We start from the raw sequence: 23,369 nt of genomic DNA, 5'->3' as shown, positions 1-23,369 counted from the left end.
TGCCACTATACTGATAATATAAATGATAATCAAGCACCTTCTTTGTTTTCGTGAATTTATATTAACATTGTGCACCAGGGGCTCTGGTGGCCTGGTGGTTAACGCTCTCGCTTCACACGGTGAGGGCCTGGGTTCGATTCCCAGCCAGAGTAGAAACATTGGACGTGTTTCTTTCCACCTGTTGTCTATGTTCCCCATCAGTAAAATGGGTACCTGGGTGTTAGTCGACTGGTGTGGGTCGCATCCTGGGACACTGACCTAAGGAGGCCTGGTCACAGACCGGGCCGCGGGGGCGTTGACCCCCGGAACTCTCTCCAGATAAACTCCAGATAAACCATACTTCTGGTAATGTTTCAGTGGAATCTCAGTGAAAAGGGTTAATTTTGTGTACATTAACGAGCTAGAGTACGATAATTTTTCCTCACAATCTACTAAATATTGAAAACTATGCATGTTTGCATTATGTAAATTATACCATAGCAATTAAACAAAAACGTTTATGTTTTTGTTTTTGTTGTACTTCCTCCTTCTCGATGCTGCATTCCTGGAGACTTAGAGAGGGTTTCGGGGGTCAACGCCCCCGCGGCTCGGTCTGAGACCCAGGCCTTCCATCAGATCTCTTTAGCATTTCCATATTCTCGCTGCCGGGGTCAGTTTAAATATTACCTGACTGTCAAGATCGAGGGCAAATCCTGAATAAAGATGAAAGTAATCATAACCCTCTTGAATGCTCTTTAAAGTAAAGAATGAGAGGAAATTAAGGACCCTCCTAACGAGCAGTGCATCGGCGATCGACGTGCTGATCACTGCAATGAGAACTGTGGTAGTGTTGGTCGGGGGACAGAAAATCCTGAGTAAGAGGTGGAAGCTGAATTCGGTAAACACCAGTACCTGCAGAAGGGGGATTCATTTCAGTTGTTTCCTGGTAGTGGTGGCCTGCTGAAGCTGTTGATAAAATAACAAACACTGCTGAAAGAAGAGGAGAGAAACTTTTCATATAAACAGAGGTCAGCGCAATATGACCCTTGTGGGTTTAGCGCTTAGTTTTGTTGTTGCTGCTGCTACTTCTACTACTACTACTACTGCTACAACTAATAATAATAATAATAAATCATAACAAGACATAACAAGACAAAGATCACGACAGCCAGGAAGATGACCGGGAGAGTTTTGAGAACTTTCAAAACAAGAAAAAATAATGCCGATGGTGACACTATTCAAATCGCTAGTGCTCCCTCACTTAGAATATTGCTCATTGCTGACGGTCCCGTTCAAGGCAGGAGAAATATCGGAGGTGGACTAAATAGAGATCGTTTACGGCTCACACTGAGCCAGTAAAGTACCTAAACTACTGGGAACGCCTGCAAGTCTTGAACATGTACTCATTGAAGCGGAGGAGAGAGAGGTACATGATAATATATACTTGGAAGGTACTCGAGGGCTTGGTCCCAAATCTGCACACTGCCATAACAACATACTGGAGTGAGAGATATGGGAGGAAGTGTAAAATAAACCCAGTGAGGAGCAGGGGTGCGGTGGGGACAGTAAGGGAACACTGTATCAACATCCGGGGTGCAAACTGTTCAATTTCTTACCAGAAGATATCAGAAACACGGCTGAAACAAGTGTAGAAGCCTTCAAGAGGAAACTGGACAAGTATCTTCACCAAGTGCCAGATCAACCAGGCTGTGATGGAAATGTGGGGCAGCGGGCCTCCAGCAGCAACAGCCTGGTTGACCAGGAAAGCACCAGCCGAGTCTGGCCTATGGCCGGGCTCAGAGAGTAGATAAACTCTCGAATCTCCTCAAAAGTATATCAAAGGTATAAAGGTATGAACAGAGGGTTAAGGAAAAGTTCGGTATCAAAGAGAACTCATGAACAAAATTAAGGAAAATGGGAACAGTAATGTGCAGGCAACCAGGTTTAACGTTAGACGCCTGACTTCAACCATACGGGGCTCTGGTGGCCTGGTGGTTAACGCTCTCGCTTCACAAGGTGAGGGCCTGGGTTCGATTCCCAGCCAGAGTAGAAACATTGGACGTGTTTCTTTCCACCTGTTGTCTATGTTCCCCATCAGTAAAATGGGTACCTGGGTGTTAGTCGACTGGTGTGGGTCGCATCCTGGGACACTGACCTAAGGAGGCCTGGTCACAGACCGGGCCGCGGGGGCGTTGACCCCCGGAACTCTCTCCAGATACGTTAATGTATTAAAAGGCCACAACCATGCTGAGATGTCTGAGCATCTCTGGTCGGCATAGTTGTACTTCCAATTATGCATCGCTGTACTTTCAATCCTATATATCAAAACTACTTCGAGGATGATGAATAGATAACATCGCCTCTCCACTGCTTCTGTTGCCTCCTGTGAATCAGAGTGAACAAGCCTGTTGTGTTTGTGAAATCTTTCAGAATATAGATAGATATATGTCTTACTTGTATATTTGTCGGTATTGTAAACCGTAATGACATGATTGCAAACAAGCCATACCACGAGCGGGGTTAGAACCCGCGATCAGAGAGTCATAAATCCCCAGACCGACGCGTTAGCCCAATGGCTAACGCGTCGGTCTGGAGTTTTATGACTGGTTGCGGGTTCTAACCCCACCCGTGGTATGGTTTGTAAACCACTGTTATACTGACTTTGCAAAAGCAGCAATTTTTTTTTCTTTGGCTCCTGCAAAATGCCAGCAATTGCTTTCAAACTTTTTTTGAAATAATAGCAAATCTCACCTTGACTTTGCAGAGGATTACCTAGCTGTTGTTAAATTCATACCATTGATGAGGCTTAAGGAACTTTGTAGCCAAGAAGACTACACAACAGAAAAGTAGACACAAATGCAGTATAATGCAGTGATTATAAATTAGACACATGTGCATCACTGTTTGGCGACGCGATTCCACAATAAAGACACCCAAGTGTTGCACATGTGTGTAATTTATCAACCTGTCGGTTCTATGAATTATTTATCTACAATGTAATGCGATCCTTTATTGCAACATTTCGCTCACATAGTGGGCTTTATCAAGACACAAACAGATCTACCTGAGCAATATGCTCCGCATATATATATATATATATATATATATATATATATATATATATATATGTGTGTGTGTGTGTGTGTGTGTGTGTGTGTGTGTGTGTGTGTGTGTGTGTGTGTGAATGTATAGGAGCCTTTGAACCAAGTGAGAGAGTAATTGTGGTAGGGGACCTGAATGCTAAAGTAGGAGAAACTTTTAGAGAGGGTGTGGTAGGTAAGTTTGGGGTGCCAGGTGTAAATGATAATGGGAGCCCTTTGATTGAACTTTGTATAGAAAGGAGTTTAGTTATAGGTAATACATATTTTAAGAAAAAGAGGATAAATAAGTATACAAGATATGATGTAGGGCGAAATGACAGTAGTTTGTTGGATTATGTATTGGTAAATAAAAGACTGTTGAGCAGACTTCAGGATGTACATGTTTATAGAGGGGCCACAGATATATCAGATCACTTTCTAGTTGTAGCTACACTGAGAGTAAAAGGTAGATGGGATACAAGGAGAATAGAAGCATCAGGGAAGAGAGAGGTGAAGGTTTATGAACTAAAAGAGTAGGCAGTTAGGGTAAGATATAAACAGCTATTGGAGGATAGATGGGCTAATGAGAGCATAGGCAATGGAGTCGAAGAGGTATGGGGTAGGTTTAAAAATGTAGTGTTGGAGTGTTCAGCAGAAGTTTGTGGTTACAGGAAAGTGGGTGCGGGAGGGAAGAGGAGCGATTGGTGGAATGATGATGTAAAGAGAGTAGTAAGGGAGAAAAAGTAAGCATATGAGAAGTTTTTACAAAGCAGAAGTGATGGAAGGAGGGAAGAGTGTATGGAGAAAAAGAGAGAGGTTAAGAGAGTGGTGAAGCAATGTAAAAAGAGAGCAAATGAGAGTGGGTGAGATGTTATCAACAAATTTTGTTGAAAATAAGAAAAAGTATTGGAGTGAGATTAACAAGTTAAGGAAGCCTAGAGAACAAATGGATTTGTCAGTTAAAAATAGGAGAGGAGAGTTATTAAATGGAGAGTTAGAGGTATTGGAAAGATGGAAGGAATATTTTGAGGAATTGTTAAATGTTGATTAAGATAGAGAAGCTGTGATTTCGTGTATAGGGCAAGGAGGAATAACATCTTGTAGGAGTGAGGAAGAGCCAGTTGTGAGTGTGGGGGGAAGTTCGTGAGGCAGCAGGTAAAATGAAGGGGGGGTAAGGCAGCCGGGATTGATGGGATAAAGATAGAAATGTTAAAAGTAGGTGGGGATATAGTTTTGGAGTAGTTGGTGCAATTATTTAATAAATGTATGGAAGAGGGTAAGGTACCTAGGGATTGGCAGAGAGCATGCATAGTTCCTTTGTATAAAGGCAAAGGGGACAAAAGAGAGTGCAAAAATTATAAGGGGATAAGTCTGTTGAGTATACCTGGTAAAGTGTATGGTAGAGTTATTATTAAAAGAATTAAGAGTAAGAAGGAGAATAGGATAGCAGATGAACAAGGAGGGTTTAGGAAAGGTAGGGGGCGTGTGGACCAGGTGTTTACAGTGAAACATATAAGTGAACAGTGTTCAGATAAGGCTAAAGAGGTTTTTGTGGCATTTATGGATTTGGAAAAGGCGTATGACAGGGTGGATAGGGGGGCAATGTGGCAGATGTTGCAGGTGTATGGTGTAGGAGGTAGGTTACTGAAAGCAGTGAATTGTTTTTACGAGGATAGTGAGGCTCAAGTTAGAGTATGTACGAAAGAGGGAGATTATTTCCCAGTAAAAGTAGGCCTTAGACGAGGATGTGTGATGTCACCGTGGTTTTTTAATATATTTATAGATGGGGTTGTAAGAGAAGTAAATGTGAGGGTCTTGGCAAGAGGCGTGGAGTTAAAAGATAAAGAATCACACATAAAGTGTGAGTTGTCCCAGTTGCTCTTTGCTGATGACACTGCTCTTGGGAGATTCTGAAGAGAAGTTGCAGAGGTTGGTGGATGAATTTGGTAGGGTATGCAAAAGAAGAAAATTAAAAGAGAATACTGGAAAGAGTAAGGTTTTGAGGATAACAAAAAGATTAGGTGATGAAAGATTGGATATCAGATTGGAGGGAGTATGGAGGGGGTGAATGTATTCAGATATTTGGCAGTGGACGTGTCAGCGGATGGGTCTATGAAAGATGAGGTGAATCATAGAATTGATGATGGGGAAAGGGTGAGTGGTGCACTTAGGAGTCTGTGGAGACAAAGAACTTTGTCCTTGGAGGCAAAGAGGGGAATGTATGAGAGTATATTTTTACCAACGCTCTTATATGGGTGTGAAGCATGGGTGATGAATGTTGCAGCGAGGAGAAGGCTGGAGGCAGTGGAGATGTCATGTCTGAGGGCAATGTGTAGTGTGAATATAATGCAGAGAATTCGTAGTTTGGAAGTTAGGAGAAGGTGCAGGATTACGAAAACTGTTGTCCAGATGGCTGAGGAAGGGTTGTTGAGGTGGTTCGGACATGTAGAGAGAATGGAGCGATACAGAATGACTTCAAGAGTGTATCAGTCTGTAGTGGGAGGGAGGCGGGGCAGGGGTCGATCTAGGAAAGGCTGGAGGGAGGGGGTAAAGGAGGTTTTGTGTGCGAGGGGCTTGGACTTCCAGCAGGCATGCGTGAGCATGTTTGATAGGAGTGAATGGAGACAAATGGTTTTTAATACTTGACGTGCTGTTGGAGTGTGAACAAAGTAACATTTATGAAGGGATTCAGGGAAACCAGCAGGCCAGACTTGAGTCCTAGAGATGGGAAGTACAGTGCCTGCACTCTGAAGGAGGGGTGTTAATGTTGCAGTTTAAAAACTGTAGTGAAAAGCACCCTTCTGGCAAGACAGTGATGGAGTGAATGTTGGTGAAAGTTTTTCTTTTTCGGGCCACCCTGCCTTGGTGGGAATCGGGCAGTGTGTTAATAATATATATATATATATATATATATATATATATATATATATATATATATATATATATATATATATATATATATATATATATATATATATATGCAAGTAATTCGCTAGAGCATGCGAAATATACACAAACACTGATCTCTGGCTGAAGGAGACTTGAACCTACGAACCTTAGAACATGGTACGCATGTTCTACCTACACTGGACAATACCTTGGCGTGTAGCTTGCGCTACACGTTGATCCAAGGCAGCCAGCTTTCAGGGAGAAGGCTTACAGCTTTTCATCTCATCCCCTGCATGCATCAGCCTTACTATTTTTCCAACAATGAGAACAGAGTAAAAAGGAATGTCTTCCTCACCATGTTTCTGAGAGCTTACCAAGTATGTATCCTGGAATTTCTAGATGAAGAAATTAGGAAAATATTTGATATTGCCACGAAACTACTTCACCCTTGAGATTTTGTGGAATCACCATCGCTGGCAGCTAGAAACACCACAGATAAAAAATGTGCGGGGGTCTCCCATACAATGAGAATTTATCTGTCCTGCTGAATGCCCTTAAAAGTTTTAACATACAAGTAGTTTTTAAGAATGCATGAACTGGTAAAAGCATTCTTAGCAAGAATTCTCCAGAGCATTGCATTGGAGGTGTGTATAGAACTGGTTGCAATTGGTGCAGCTTATCTTATGTGGGGCAGACTGGCAAATTTCTAGATATTAGGATATCACAACACAAATATTCGATATGGACTGCTGAAGATTCCGATGTCATTTTTAGCCACTCTAGAATCTGTAATACATTGTCCCTTGTTTCACTTGGCTTGGACAAAACATTATAGAATCAGCCATCATGAAATATGATAAACTTTCATTATATAATTATAGTGGCAGCTTATTCACATTAGATTAATACATAGTGGAGGCTATAGTACATAGCCTAAAACACGACTCCAATACAAATGCGTTGGATTGTTTTAAATGTAGCACACACAGGGATAGGGATCAAACGTCTAGCGCAAGCTGGATGCCAAGGTATTGGTCCAGTGTGGTGAGAATGGTAAGGCACTCTGTACCTTGTTCCAAGGTTCGTAGGTTCGAGTCTCCTTCAGCCAGAGATCAGTGTTTGTGTATATTTCGCCTACTCTTGAGAATTCCTTGCATTGCTAAAATCTCTAGTGTGGCTGATGCATGAAGGGGATGAGATGAAAAGCTGTAAGCCTTCTCCCTGAAAGCTGGCTGCCTTGGATCAACGTGTAACGCAAGCTACATACCAAGGTATTGTCCAGTGTGGGTAGGTTGGTATAGCACTGCGTACCTTGTTCTATGGTTCGTAGGTTTGAGTCTCCTTCAGCCAGAGATCAGTGTTTGTGCATATTTTGCCTTCTCTTGCGAATTCCTTGCATTGTTAAAATCTCTAGTAAGGCTGATGCATGCAGGGGATGAGATGAAAAGCTGTATGCCTTCTCCCTGAAAGCTGGCTGCCTTGGATCAACGTGTAGCGCAAGCTGGACTCCAAGGTATTGTCCAGTGTGGGGTAGATTGGTATAGCACTGCGTACCTTGTTCTAAGGTTCGTGTCTTCTTCAGCCAGAGATCAGTGTTTATATATATATATATATATATATATATATATATATATATATATATATATATATATATATATATATATATATATATATATATATATATATATTTGCATATGTCGTGCCGAATTGGCAGAACTTGCGATCTTGGCTTAAATAGCAACGCTCATCTTACCATATAGGACAAGCGAAAATTTGTGTATGCAATAATTTCGCCAAAATCATTCTAAAGCTAACGGAAATAATATATTTCACTTTGTTTGTATAGAATTAAATTACTGCAAACAAATCTGAAATATATTTAGTTGGGTTAGGCTAAAATAAATTGTTCTTGTTACAATAAGGTTAGGTAAGTTTTCTAAATTCCTTTTGGTGCAAAATTAAAAAAATTGACATTAACATTAATGAAAAAAATATATCTTTAAACGTATAAGAGAAAATTTTAGAAAGGACTTAATTTTAAATGAGTTCTTCCTAATTGACCAGTTTTACATATTCGGCACGACATATATATATATATATATATATATATATATATATATATATATATATATATATATATATATATATATATATATATATGTCGTGCCGAATATGTAAAATGTCATTTTTTTATTAACACATCAGCTGCTGATTCCCACCAAGGCAGGGAGGCCCAAAAAAAGAAAAACTTTCATCATCATTCACTCCATCACTGTCTTGCTAGAGTGGTGCTTTACACTACAGTTATAAAACTGCAACAATAATACCCCTACTTCAGAGTGCAGACACTGTACTTCTTACCTCCAGGACTCAAGTCTGGTCTGCCAGTTTCCCTGAATCTCTTCATAAATGTTACTTTCCTCACACTCCTATAGCACATCAAGTATTAAAAACCATTTGTCTCCATTCACTCCTATCAACACGCTCACGCATGCTAGCTGGAAGTCTAAGCCCCTTGCACAAAAAACCTCCTTTACCCCCTCCCTCCAACCTTTCCTAGGCCAACCCATACCCCGCCTTCCTTCCACTACAAATTTATACACTCTTGAAGTTATTCTGTTTTGTTGCATTCTCTCTACATGTCTGAACCACCTCAACAACCCTTCCTCAGCCCTCTGGACAACAGTTTTGGCAATCCCACACCTCCTCCTAACTTCCAAACTACGAATTCTCTGCATTATATTCACACATGGTCCTTAGACATGACATCTTCACTGCCTCCAGCCTTCTCCTCACTACCACATTCACCACCCGTGCTTCACACCCATATAATAGCGTTGGTAAAACTATACTCTCATGCAATACTCTTTTTGCTTCCAAGGACAAAGTTATGATGAATGGTTTTTGAAAACCGACAGATTGAAGATTGAATCGCTTATGCAACACATGGGAATCTTTATTTGGGAAACGTTTCGTCACACAGTGGCTTCAATAGTCCAATACAAGCAGAAAGGTGTTAGGAGAGGAGGAGTTTGAGGTAATCAGTCCCTCAGCCTGAAGTCGAAGTGTTCAGTCCATCAATCTTGTAGAATGTACAGCATAGGGCCGAGGCGAAGCAGGAGGAGGCGGGGTCATAGAGATACCATCCGCTAGTCGAAGTATGTCTTCGTCCAAAGGTTGGACAAGTTTTGAAGAATTCTTGAATCAAGATCCCATGATGATGCAGTGACTGACAGTTAAGAGCATAAGAAAGAAGGAACACTGCAACAAGCCTACTGACCCATGTGGAGCAGGTCCATGTCCCCTATCCCCCGGATTAGCCCAATAACCCACCCAGTCTGTTCACCACCGCTCATGGAAGGAGCACGGCACCAGACCCAGCAGCACAAGCTAGTCAGGTCCAACTCACACCTACCCACACCCACTCATGTATTTATCTAACTTATTTTTAAAACTACACAACGTTTTAGCCTGAATAACTGCACTCGGGAGTTTTTTCCACTCATCCACAACTCTATTACCAAACCAGTGCTTACCCATATCCTTTCTGAATCTGAATTTTTCCAACTTGAAACCATTGCTGCAAGTGCTGTCTTGGCTGGAAATTTTCAGCACGCTATTTACATCCCCTTTATTTATTCCTGTTTTCCATTTATACACCTCGATTATATCCCACCTAATTCTACACCTTTCGAGAGAATGCAGATTCAGGGTCCTCAGTCTATCTTCATAGGGAAGATTTCTGATACATGGGATCATCTTTGTCAGCCTCCTCTGTAAGTTTTCCTGAGCATTTATATCCATTCTGTAACACGGTGACAAGAACTGAGCAGCATAGTCTAAATGAGGCCTAACCAAGGATATATAGAGTTGAAGAACAACCTGAGGACTTCTATTATTTATACTTCTAGATATAAAGCCAAGAATTCTGTTAGCTTTATTGCGAACACTAATGCACTGTTGTCTTGGTTTTAGATTATTGCTAACCAGGACTCCTAAATCCTTTTCGCAATGGTTTTCGCAGTGGCATGGTTATTTAACTGTCCAACATTTACAACTTTGCATTTGTCAATATTAAACTGCATCTGCCACTTCTCCGACCATTGCATCAGTCTATTCAAATCTTCCTGGAGTGCTCTAGTGTCCTCATTAGAATGAATTGGACGGCCTATTTTGGTGTCATCAGCAAATTTGCTTATGTCGCTATGTATTCCCTCATCTATGTCGTTTTTGTAAATTGTGAACAACAATGGGTCCAACACTGACTCCTGAGGAACACCGCTTGTGACGTGCCCCCATTCTGATTTCTCCCCATTTATGCAAACTCTCTGCTGTCTATTTGTCAGCCATGCCTCTACCCAGGAAAAAATTTCTCCTATTCCGTTTGCCTTAAGTTTCCTCAATAGCCTCTGGTGTGGAACTCTATCGAAAGCCTTACTGAAGTCCATATACACAATATCATATTCATTACCATGATCTACCTTTTCAAACACCTTAGTGAAAAATGTTAGTAAATTCGTAAGACAGGAACGCCCCTTTGTAAAACCGTGTTGAGATTCATTAATCAATCTGTGCCTATCAAGAGTCCTACGGATTGCTTCCGCAATTATTGTTTCCATAAATTTTCCCACTATGGAGGTAAGGCTTATTGGTCTATAGTTCGAAGCCAAGGACCTGTCACCTGCCTTGTAAATAGGTATTACATTTGCCATTTTCCACTTATCAGGGACTATGCCAGTTTGTAGTGATATGTTAAAAAGATTAGCCAAAGGTATGCTAAGTTCCTCTTTACATTCCTTTAACACCCTTGCAAACAGTTCATCAGGACCTGGGGATTTGTTAGATTTTAGTTTCTCTATTTGTCTGAGGACCATGTCACTAGTTGCCGCAATCGTGCATAGTTTACTATTATCCTGTTCTACATAATCTATTATTTCAGGAATATCGCTAGTATTTTCCTGGGTGAAAATTGAGAGGAAGTAGGTATTCAGAATTTCAAACTTATCCTTATCACTGTCAGTGATCTGATCCGAGTTACTCTTAAGTGGGCCAATCTTGTTCCTAATCTTACTTCTGTATACCTGAAAGAATCCTTTTGGGATAGTCTTTGAATCCCTTGCATCATAATCCCTTGTTGCTTTTCTTATTTCTTTCTTTATTTCTCTCTTTAATTTAATATATTGATTTCTTAACTGCCCATCCCCTCTTTTGATACGCCTATTTATGCCTCTCTTTTGACCAATGAGATGTTTTAATCTATTGTTCATCCATTTGGGATCATTTTTGTTAGATCTAATTTCCCTACTCGGAACAAAACTTGGGGCAGCTAGAACTACTCTGAAAAACGTTATACTGGCAACCAAATCACCTACCTCACCTATAGTCATGATATCCCAATTTAGCCCACCCAGGTAATTTTTCAGTCCCATGAAGTCGGCCAAGCGAAAATCTGGGACAGAGATTTGGTTTGAGTTATCTGGGTAATTCCATGATATATTGAAACTAAGTTATTTGTGATCACTTTCCCCAAGCTCATCATTAACCTCAAGATTATTAATTAGTGAATTTTTGTTGGCAAGAACCAAGTCAAGCCGATTGTTTCCTCTAGTTGGTTCTGTCACAACCTGTTCTAAAAGCAATCCTGAACTGTATCAAGAAACTCACTAGACTCAAGATTTCCTGTCATATTGTTCCAATCAATTTGTCTAAAGTTAAAATCTCCCATTATCACAACATTTTCATATCTAGATGCCTTATGAATTTCCTCCCATAACAGCGTACTGCACTCCTGTCAAAGTTTGAGGGCCTATAAATCACACCCAAAATTAATTTGTCACGTCCCACGAGAAACTGTAGCCAAACAGATTGTATGTTCGATGTTTCTAATCTTATATCATATCTAAGACAACAATTTAAATTTTCTCTGACATACATCTCCACCCCATCACCCTTCCTGTTGACCCTATCAATGTGGAATAGATTATAACTTTGTATGTTGCATTCAGAAGGCATTTCTCTATCTTTCAGGTTGAACCAGGTCTCTGTTATACCAATAATATCTATATTACCAACACTTGCAAGTAATCTTAACTCATCTATCTTATTTCTTAGACTTCTACTATTTGTATAGTAAACCTTAAGGAAGCTAGTCACTCGTTGCCCTCTTCTGTCTCTCTTTGTTTGTTGATCAACTGATTTGCCATTACTAGCAACTTTATTTTGAATATTGTCTTTTAAACATATCCCTGAGGTATCCCGGTAATAACTGCTGTTTTTAACCCTAATGCTGCAGCCTGATTGTTTCCCACAAACACCCATACCTCTATAATCTATAAAGTTTAAATTCCTAGACAAGTCATCAATTACTCTCTCAATCGAATTGGCTAATGTAACCACTCCATCCCCAGAGAGATGAACCCCATCCCTTGCATACATATCACGTTTGCCAATGAATAGGTCCCAGTTATCAATGAATGGGATTGCAAGTTACTCACAGTACCTGTCTAGCCAGCAATCTATACCAATTGCCCTCGACATCCATTCACTGCCCACTCCCTTTCTAGGCAAGATGCTACATATGACTGGGATCCCTCCCTTAGACCTAACTACTTCCACGGATGCCTTGTACTTATCCAGCAGCTCCTCTCTCCTGCCCTTCCCATTGTCATTACCCTCATCACTAAGACAGATAATGGGCTTGTTCCCATTACCTGCCATAATATTATCCAACCTACTGACTATGTCACCAACACCAGCTCCAGGAAGGCACACTCTCTGTCTGACCTTTCTGTCTCTGTTACAAAATGCACGGTCCATATATGTTACCTGAGAATCGCCTACTATTAAAATATTCTTACCTTGATTAGCAGGGAAATCAGTGGTACCTTCAACTTCACTAACTAAAGTACACTCGTCTTGGAGAACAGAGAATCGATTTCCTACCTTCACATCTTCTCTATGAACTCTCCTCATCTTCCTTCTTCCTGAACTGTGAACCACTTGCCACTTAAAGTAGCTGCCACTATCACTGCTGGTGACAATTTCCTCCTTAGCAGCTAAATCCTTCTCACACTCTCTCCCAAACTCATCTATGCGAAGCTTCAGCCTCCTATTTTCCTCCTGAAGAAGTAGAATCTCCTTCAACACTTGAACCTGTGATTCTAAAACACTACAACAAGCCATGGTGCTTGGTAACAGCACACGCTAACTCCCAAGAGCTTAGGCAGGTATGACCACACGTGACCACTGACTTCAGCGTACTGACCGATGAATGGTTTTGAAAACCGACAAGTTGAAGATCGAGACACTTATGCAACATATGTTGCATAATCTTCCGAGTATGGTAATCGAGTCTAGAGCTCTGTTTAGCTTTAAAAAGAGATTAGGGAAATATATGAGTGGGAGGGGGCTGGGTTTGGTGTCGTGGGTACAGGAATAAATTCTTGGGTATCCTTGGGGAGGGTTGTTTTTTAATAAACACCTGCCTTGTGTAGGCCAGTAGGCCTTCTGCAATGTTCCTCCATTCTTATGTTCTTATGTTACAACAGTATCTTTGTACAGAGGACATCCCCAACAACTTTATTGCCTGACCACTAGTTATGAGTGAGAAAGGATCGATTTGATTGCCAACTACCTAGTAGGTTTGCTACAGTGGTTATCAATCATTATATTCTTGTTTCTACTACAAGGCCCTGTTCCATTTTTTTTTTTTTTGCTTCTCCTTTGGCTTCACATTTCTCCAGCTTCATATTATATCAGATTATAGAGCAGAATTCTTCTCCAGGCTGAAATATTAACCATCTGAAAAATGCTTCTTTTAGAGTGAGGGACTGATTACATCATCTCTACATCTGCACTGCATCTGTTATCTCCTCTGTTTTCAACTTAAAAAGTGAGATATTTGTGCAGCGTTTGCGAATATTTTTTGAGAAAACGTTTTGCCAGCAAGTGGAGTTTTTCAGTCCAGTACAAAGAAGAGCGGTGTAAGATGAGGAGTATGAGGTAATCAGTCCCTAATCCTTAAACCGATGTGTTCAGTCCATCAATCTTGAGAAAATTAGGATATGTTCAGAGAAGTGGCTTATATACTATTATACATCCAATTAATGCTAAAAGTAACTGAGTTGTGGTTGCTTGCTCCAAGTTCCTCTGTAATTTCTAAATTATTAACAAGAGTTTCCTTGTTTATCAGAACTAAGTCCAATAGGTCATTTTTCCCATGTAGGTTATGTAACAAACTGTTTTAAAAAAACAATCCTGAACTACGTCTAAGAAGTCATTAGACTCTAAATTTCCATTTAAGGAATTCCAATCAATTTGACTACAGTTAAAGTCTCCTAGAATTACTATGTTATTGTGCCTTGTGACTAACAATTTCCGTTAACGAAGTTTGGGGGATTGTATATCACACCTAAAATTAATTTTTCATGCTCCCCTGAAAACTCTACCCAGACAGACTCTGTATGTGTTATTTCAGATTTTATACCAGTTTTTCTGCAGCTGTTCAAGCGATCTCGGACAAAGTGTGCCACCCCACCCTCATTTCCAATGTTTCTATCTACTTGGAACAATTTAAAACCTTGAATGTTACATTCAGTAGACGTGTCTCAATTTTTCATATTAAATATCTCACTTATGGCAAATACGTCAATGTTACCAGCACTTGCAACTAATTTCAACTCGTCCACCTTATTTCTAGACTATGACTATTTGTATAATATAAATTGAGAAACCCTTCCATTTCTTTTTCCTTCCTGCTTATTTGCATTTTTCCACTATTCCAATTACTGTTTTTGTTACTTAGTGTCACTGGCTTTCCAATATTCACCACTAATTCTACCTCATTTTGTCTATAACTGAGACTTCACTGCTTTCCCACAAAAATCCATACCACTACCTATGTCTAGTTTAAAGCATTATCAACTATCTCCACTGCATAGGACAGTGTCCCCACCCTGGACCTAGATAAGTGAATCCCATCCCTGTTATAGATGTCATTTCTGCCATAGAAGAGGTCCCAGTTAAAGAACATAAGAACATAAGAATGTAGGAACACTGCAGAAGGCCTACTGGCCCATACGAGGCAGGGCCTTATCAAAACGACATCTACCTAAAGCTACTCAAGAAATAACTCCTGTACCCCTTGACACCAATCAAACCCAGCCCCTCCCACTCATATATTTGTCCAGTCTCTTCTTAAAGCTACCCAAGGTCCTAGCCTCTATCACCCCACTGGGAAGACTGTTCCACGCATCTACAACTCTGTTAGAAAACCAGTACTTACCTATGTCCTTTCTAAATCTAAATTTATCCAACTTAAATCCATTATTCCTGGTTCTTACCTGGTTCGACACCCTCAGTACTTTATTAATGTCTCCTTTGTTTATGCCCGTCATCCACTTATACACTTCAATGATATCTCCCCTCATTCTACGCCTCTCCAGAGAGTGGAGATTTAAGGCTTTAAGTCTATCCTCATACGGGAGGTTCCTTACACAGTAAATCATTTTAGTCATTCTTCTCTGTATGTTCTCTAATGAGTCTATGTCCATCCTGTAGTAAGGGGACCAAAACTGAGCAGCATAATCTAAATGAGGCCTCACTAGTGATGTATAGAGCTGTAAAATAACTTTTGGACTGTTAGGTAAGACACATATGCAACAGTTAGGTATCTTTATTTTGAAACGTTTCGCCTACACAGTAGGCTTCTTCAGTCGAGTACAGAAAAGTTGATAGAAGCAGAAGATACTTGAAGACGATGTAATCAGTCCATCACCCTTAAAGTTTTGAGGTGGTCAGTCCCTCAGTCTGGAGAAGAGCATTGTTCCATAGAATGAAACAATATGGTTTCATTCTATGGAACAATGCTCTCCAGACTGAGGGACTGACCACCTCAAAACTTTAAGGGTGATGGACTGATTACATCGTCTTCAAGTATCTTCTGCTTCTATCAACTTTTCTGTACTCGACTGAAGAAGCCTACTGTGTAGGCGAAACGTTTCAAAATAAAGATACCTAACTGTTGCATATGTGTCTTACCTAACAACCTGTCGGTATTTTATACCATTTTAATGTTCAACTTTTGGACTTCTGTTACTTATACTTCTTGAGATAAATCCAAGTAATCTGTTGGCCTTGTTGCGCACATTAAGGCACTGCTGTCTTGGCTTTAGATTTCTGCTTACCATGACTCCCAAGTCTTTTTCACATTCTGTATGACCAAGCTCTACTTCACCTAGATTATAGCTTCGATGGTTATTTTCATTACCAAGGGGAAGTACCTTACACTTATCCACATTAAACTTCATCTGCCATTTTTCAGACCAAGACATTAATTTGTTCAAATCGTCCTGGAGTTCATTGATATCCTCCTCAGAGTGAATTATACGGCCTATCTTTGTATCATCAGCAAACTTACTCATGTCACTAGTGATCCCTTCATCAAGGTCATTAATGTAAATTATGAACAGTAGAGGCCCTAAAACTGATCCTTGTGGAACGCCACTAGTGACTAATCCCCATTCAGATTTCACTCCATTAATGGTAACTCTCTGCTTTCTATTGGTAAGCCATGCCTCAATCCATGCTAGAACTTTACCTCCTATACCATGAGCTGCCACTTTTCTTAAGAGTCTCTTGTGAGGTACTCTGTCGAAGGCTTTACTAAAATCCAAATAAACAATATCATATTCCTTATCACTGTCAACTGCCTCAAATGTTCTATTGAAGAACGTCAGTAAGTTTGTCAGGCAGGAACGACCTCTCGTGAATCCATGCTGAGATTCATTTATCAAGTTATGCTCTTCAAGGTGACTTCTGATAATGTCAGCTATAATTGATTCTAATAACTTGCCCACTATAGATGTCAGGCTTATTGGACGGTAATTTGAAGGAGTGGACTTATCCCCTGATTTGAATATAGGAACCACATTAGCTATCTTCCACATCTCTGGCACAACACTGGTAAGGATGGACGCATTGAATACACTCGTTAATGGCTGACTAAGCTCCATCTTGCATTCCTTAAGTACCCTTGAAAACAACTCATCGGGTCCAGGGGACTTATTTTGTTTCAGTTTGTCTATCTGTTTAATAACCATGTCCCTCGTGACAGTAATATTAGTTAACTTAAATTCATCAGGAACTAAATAATTGTTAATTACTGGAATCTCATTTACATCTTCCTGTGTAAAAACTGACAAAAAATAGTCATTAAATAAGGAACACATTTCTAGTTCATTATCCGTCAGCTGTCCATTCCCAGATTTCAGAGGTCCTACTTTTTCCTTCACCTTCGTCCTATACACTTGAAAGAACCCCTTTGGATTAGTCTTTGATTCATTAGCAACTCTAATTTCATAGTCACGTTTAGCCTTTCTAATCGCCTTTTTTACTTCTCTTTTAAGCTGAACATATTGGTAAGTAAGGTTAACCTCTCCTCTTCTGATGCGCCTATAAATTCCCCTTTTCTCCCCTAATAGATGCTTTAGCCTCCTGTTAACCCATTTGGGATCGTTATTATTAGACCTAATTTCTCTCTGGGGAATGTATATACTCTGGGCACTGTGTACATTATTAAGAAAACAATCATAAAAGCAGATCCCTTCATATTCATAAGTATGATTATCGTCAATAAAATCATTAGCTAGATAACCCCAATCAAGATTAGACAGATGTTCCCTAAGTCCATTATAATCGGCAGAACGAAAATCGGGGATTTCTTCTGTATTATCATTATTCTTGCATTCCCAATTAATGCTAAAGGTGATGGATTTGTGATCACTTGTGCCAAGCTCTTCAGTGATCTCCAGATTATTCACGAGTGTTTCCTTATTTGACAAGACTAGGTCTAGCAAATTATTACCCCTGGTAGGCTCAGTTACACTCTGTTTCAGAAAACAGTCCTGAACTGTTTCCATGAAGTCACTGGACTCTAGATTACCTGTCAAAGAATTCCAGTCAATTTGGCTAAAGTTAAAGTCCCCTACTATGACTACGTTACTGTGTCCAGAAGCCCTAACAATTTCGTCCCAAAGAAGTCTCCCTCTACCGTGATCCAAGCCTGGAGGTCGGTATATTACACCTAGAATTAGTTTTTCTTGACCCTCCACGAACTCTACCCAAACAGACTCTGTTACTGCTCCATCTATTTTTATACCTGTTTTTATGCAACAATTAATATTTTCTCGAACATACAATGCAACTCCTTCCCCCTTCCCATTACATCTATCCACATTGAATAACTTAAATCCCTGAATATTACACTCAGCAGTCATATCCCGACTCTTTAAATCATACCACGTTTCAGTTAATGCAATGATATCAAAATTCCCAGCACATGCTACCAAACGTAGTTCATTAATTTTATTTCTTGCACTTCGACTGTTAGCATAAAATACCATCATATGTTTTTTCTTCTGCACAGTTTTCCTATTCATCTTTGTTTTTACACAATTTCTGAAATTATCATTACCCAGAGTTACTCCATGACAGTTACTATTAAGATTCTTAATATCAGAGCATAAGTCAATATATCCATACTCATTATTAATCATTTCTAAACCCATACCTCTAACTAATCCTAGTTTAAAGTCCTAACAACCCCCTCAACTGAGTTAGCAAGAAAACCCACACCTGCCCTGGATAAGTGAACCCCATCCCTGGCATACATGTCATTTCGGCCATAGAAGTTGTCCCAGTTGTCAATGAATGGTACTGCATTATCCTTACAGTGTTTATCCAGCCAACAATTAATACCAATTGCTCTGGACAACCATTCATTACCAACACCTCTTCTTGGCAAAATGCCACATATAACAGGGCGCCCCCCCTTCTTCCTAATCATGTCTATAGCTGTCCTGAACTTTCTAACTAAATCCTCACTTCTACGCTTGCCTACATCATTGCCTCCAGCACTGAGGCAAATAATAGGATTGATCCCATTACCGTTCATGATGTTGTCAAGCCATCTAACAATGTCCTCCATCCCAGCCCCAGGAAAGCATACCCTTTGTCTCCTACTCCTGTCCTTCAAGCAGAATGCCCTATCCATGTATCTAACCTGGCTATCCCCAACAACAACAATATTCTTACCTTCCTTGTTGTCGTTCGTCGTGACGATCCCAGTAGTCGACTCACATTCGTCGGGTAGCACCGAGAATGCGTTGGAGGTTTCCACGGGAGTTTCCACAGCAGTCTCTTTCTTCTTCATCGTTTCTGGCTTTCCATTCGTCTTCTTGATCGTCAACTTCGTCGTCCCCTGCTGTCCAGCCACTGACCACGATCCCTTCTTGACCTGAGGACTCGAAACAGGAGGACTACTACGAATCCTCTTGTTTTCCTCGGTCAATCGCCGTATCTCCATCTTCGCTGCCCTCAGTTCTTCCTTAAGTTGCTGGTAAAGTTGCTCGATGGAGGGCATCTTGGTTCAGTCCACGGGAGCAAACAAGACACTTCTTCACAGAGTTAAGTACAGGTCACCACTGAAGAGCACACAAACAGGTCTTCACAGAGCTGAGTACACGTCACCACCATTCATAGTTGTCTATGAATGTTACTTCACTTTCCTCATAGTGTTTGTCCAGCCAGCAATTGACACCAAATACCCTGGGCGACCATTCATTTCCAACTCCTCTCCTCGGCAATATGCCACATATCACAGGGTTCCCTCCCTTCTTCCTAATTATGTCTATTGCTGATCTATACCTGCTAATCAGGTCCTCACTCCTACATCTGCCAACATCATTGCCTCCGGCACCGAGACAGATAATAGGATTGCTTCATTTACCTCTCATGATGTCTTTGAGACTGCTGGCAATATCCTTCCCAGCCCCAGGAAAACAGACCCTCTGCCTCTTCCTATCTGTAAGACAAAACGACCTATCCATAAACATATCTGACTGTCCCAAACTAAAACAATGTTCTTTCCGCGACTGGCGGTGTGCATGACGTTCTTACATAAGAACATAAGAACATAAGAAAGGAGGAACACTGCAGCAGGCCTGTTGGCCCATACTAGGCAGGTCCTTTACAATTCATCCCACTAACAAGCATTTGACCAACCCAATTTTCAATGCTACCCAAGAAATAAGCTCTGATGTGCAAGTCCCATTCAAATCCAACCCCTCCCACTCATGTACTTATCCAACCTAATTTTGAAACTACCCAAAGTCCTAGCCTCAATAACCCAACTAGGTAGACTGTTCCACTCATCAACTACCCTATTTCCAAACCAATGCTTTCCTATGTCCTTTCTAAATCTAAACTTATCTAATTTAAATCCATTACTGCGGGTTCTCTCTTGGAGAGATATCCTCAAGACCTTGTTAATATCCCCTTTATTAATACCTATCTTCCACTTATACACTTCGATCAGGTCTCCCCTCATTCTTCGTCTAACAAGTGAATGTAACTTAAGAGTCTTCAATCTTTCTTCATAAGGAAGATTTCTAATGCTATGTATTAATTTAGTCATCCTACGCTGAATGTTTTCTAACGAATTTATGTCCATTCTGCAATATGGAGACCAGAATTGAGCTGCATAATCTAGGTGAGGCCTTACTAATGATGTATAAAGCTGCAGTATGACCTCTGGACTTCTGTTGCTTACACTTCTTGATATAAATCCCAGTAATCTATTTGCCTTATTACGTACGCTTAGGCATTGCTGTCTTGGTTTAAGGTTGCTGCTTACCATAACCCCCAAGTCCTTTTCGCAATCTGTATGGCTAAGTTCTACATTATTTAACTTATAAGTGCTAGGGTTATGGACACTCCCGAGCTTCAGAACCTTGCATTTATCTACATTGAACTGCATCTGCCACTTTTCTGACCAAGAGTAGAGTTTGTCTAAATCCTCCTGAAGTTCCCTAACATCTACGTTTGAATCAGTTATCCTACCTATCTTCGTGTCATCGGCAAATTTGCTCATATCACTAGTAATTCCTTCATCAAGATCATTGATATATATTATAAACAACAACGGGCCCAAGACTGATCCCTGTGGAACGCCACTTGTTACTGATCCCCACTCGGATTTAACCCCATTTATGGACACTCTTTGCTTCCTGTCTGTGAGCCATGATTCGATCCACGAGAGCACCCTTCCCCCAATGCCATGAGCTGCTTCTTTCTTCAACAGTCTTTGGTGCGGAACTCTATCAAATGCCTTACTAAAATCTAAGTAAATAATATCAAATTCTTTATCGTGGTCAACAGCCTCAAAAGCTTTACTGAAGAAAGTTAATAAATTAGTAAGACAAGACCGGCCTCTTGTGAATCCATGCTGAGTATCATTAATCAAGCTATGCTTATCGAGATGGCTTCTTATAATCTGAGCTATAATTGACTCTAGTAATTTGCCTACAATTGAGGTCAGGCTTATTGGGCGGTAATTTGACGGTAACGACTTGTCCCCTGTTTTAAAAATAGGAATTACATTAGCCATCTTCCATATATCAGACACTACACCTGTTTGAAGACATAAATTAAAAATGTTAGTTAATGGTTCACAGACTTCCATTTTGCATTCCTTTAGAACCCTTGAAAAAACCTCATCAGGACCCGGTGACTTATTTTGCTTCAGTCTGTCTATCTGCTTCACAACCATTTCACTAGTGACTGTGATGTTACATAATTTATCTTCTTCTGATCCACTATAAAAATTAATTACCGGAATATTATTAGTGTCTTCCTGTGTAAAATCCGAGAGAAAATAATTATTTAAAATCGAGCACATTTCATTCTCTTTGTCAGTAAGATGCCCATAGTTATTTTTAAGGGGACCTATCTTATCTCTGACTTTTGTTCTATATACTTGGAAAAAACTTTTTGGGTTAGTTTTAGAATCCCTAGGAACTTTAATTTCATAGTCCCTTTTAGCTTTTCTTATCCCCTTTTTAATGTCTCTCTTAATGTCAATATACTGATTCATAAGATGACCCTCGCCTCTTTTGATACGCCTATAAATTCCTTTCTTATGCCCTAGTAGATATTTCAGCCTATTATTCATCCATTTTGGGTCATTTCTATTTGATCTAATTTCTTTATAAGGGATAAACGTTCTTTGAGCAGCATGTATTGTGTTCAGAAAACTGTCATATTGATAGCTCTCTTCGTTACCCCAGTCAACAGATGATAAGTGTTCTCTAAGCCCATCGTAATCTGCTAAGCGAAAATCTGGGACTGTTACTGAGTTATCCCTACTATCATACTTCCATTCAATTCTAAATGTAATTGATTTGTGGTCGCTAGCACCCAGTTCCTCTGAAACTTCTAAATTATTAACAAGGGATTCATTGTTTGCCAGAACTAAGTCAAGCAGGTTATTTCCCCTTGTAGGTTCTGTCATAAACTGCTTCAAAAAACAATCCTGAACTACTTCTAAGAAGTCGTATGATTCTAAATTCCCAGTCAAGAAATTCCAATCAATATGACTAAAGTTAAAGTCTCCTAGAATTACTACATTATCTTGATGGTCTTTGTTGGAAGGTCTTGGATGGTCGATTCACATTCTTCTGATAACAAGGATAAAGAGTTGCTGGTTTTCACAGCTGTCTCCTGAACCTTCTTCGTTTTCAGCTTCGTCCCTTCAGTTCCAATTAGCATCCATTCGTTGGTCCGATCATCGACGATGTTGTTCTTGGGACAAACACATACCCTTTGGTCGTTGAAGTTCTTTTTGCTTCCGTACATTTTGCCTTAAGCTTAAAATTAAGATATAGCTGCTCATAGTTGAGGAAAGCCATCATAACAATCTCAGGTAGCTAAGAACAGAGAGCACACTAGTAACGTCTTGACAGAGCGAGGTCCACTTCACAATTGGAGGGAAGTCAACATCACATCAGTGATGCTACTCGGGAGTTTGTTCAACTCATCCACAACTCTATTAGCCAACCATTGTTTTCCTATACCTTTTCTAAATCTATCTTTTTTTTCAACTTGAGCCCATTCCTGCGAGTCTTCTCTTGGTTAGACATTTTAGCATGTTGCTTATATCTCCTTTATTTATTCTTGTCTTCCATTTATAATGCTTGGTCATATATCCCCTAATTCTACGCCTTTCCAGAGAATGTAGATTCATTACCCTCAGTTTATCCTCATAGGGAAAATTTCTGATACATGGTATCAACTTTGTGTACCATTACATTTATTAAGTAAATGTAGATTCATGGCGTGGTTTAGAGGCCAGTGTTTGAATGAGATACCTGTATTCAAAATCAGAATTAATATTATGCTTGATTACCAATATATTTGTTGTCAAGATGCTCATCTTATGGTACTATCTTAATACAATAAATTATTAATATCACACCTGATCTCAACTATTTCAGAGGCTCTTGTAAGTGGTATGAAAAATGTTAGAATTGTGATGTATCTTTAGGTCTTCTGTAGATACCATAAATGGTCGAGTTTTTTGGAGTT

General features: G+C 40.0%; 1 protein-coding gene across 1 annotated transcript in view; it reads left to right on the top strand.

Annotated features, from left to right (window-relative positions):
* LOC128696630 (chondroitin sulfate proteoglycan 4) overlaps nucleotides 1-23,369 on the top strand; it is an 873,169-nt gene that overhangs the window by 791,919 nt on the left and 57,881 nt on the right. The gene's annotated exons all lie outside the window — the stretch shown is intronic.

The sequence above is a fragment of the Cherax quadricarinatus genome, chromosome 46, assembly GCF_038502225.1.
Source record: "Cherax quadricarinatus isolate ZL_2023a chromosome 46, ASM3850222v1, whole genome shotgun sequence".
NCBI lineage: Eukaryota > Metazoa > Arthropoda > Malacostraca > Decapoda > Parastacidae > Cherax > Cherax quadricarinatus.
The sequence above is the reverse complement of the archived record's forward strand: the minus strand, read 5'-3'. Positions and strand labels throughout refer to the sequence as shown.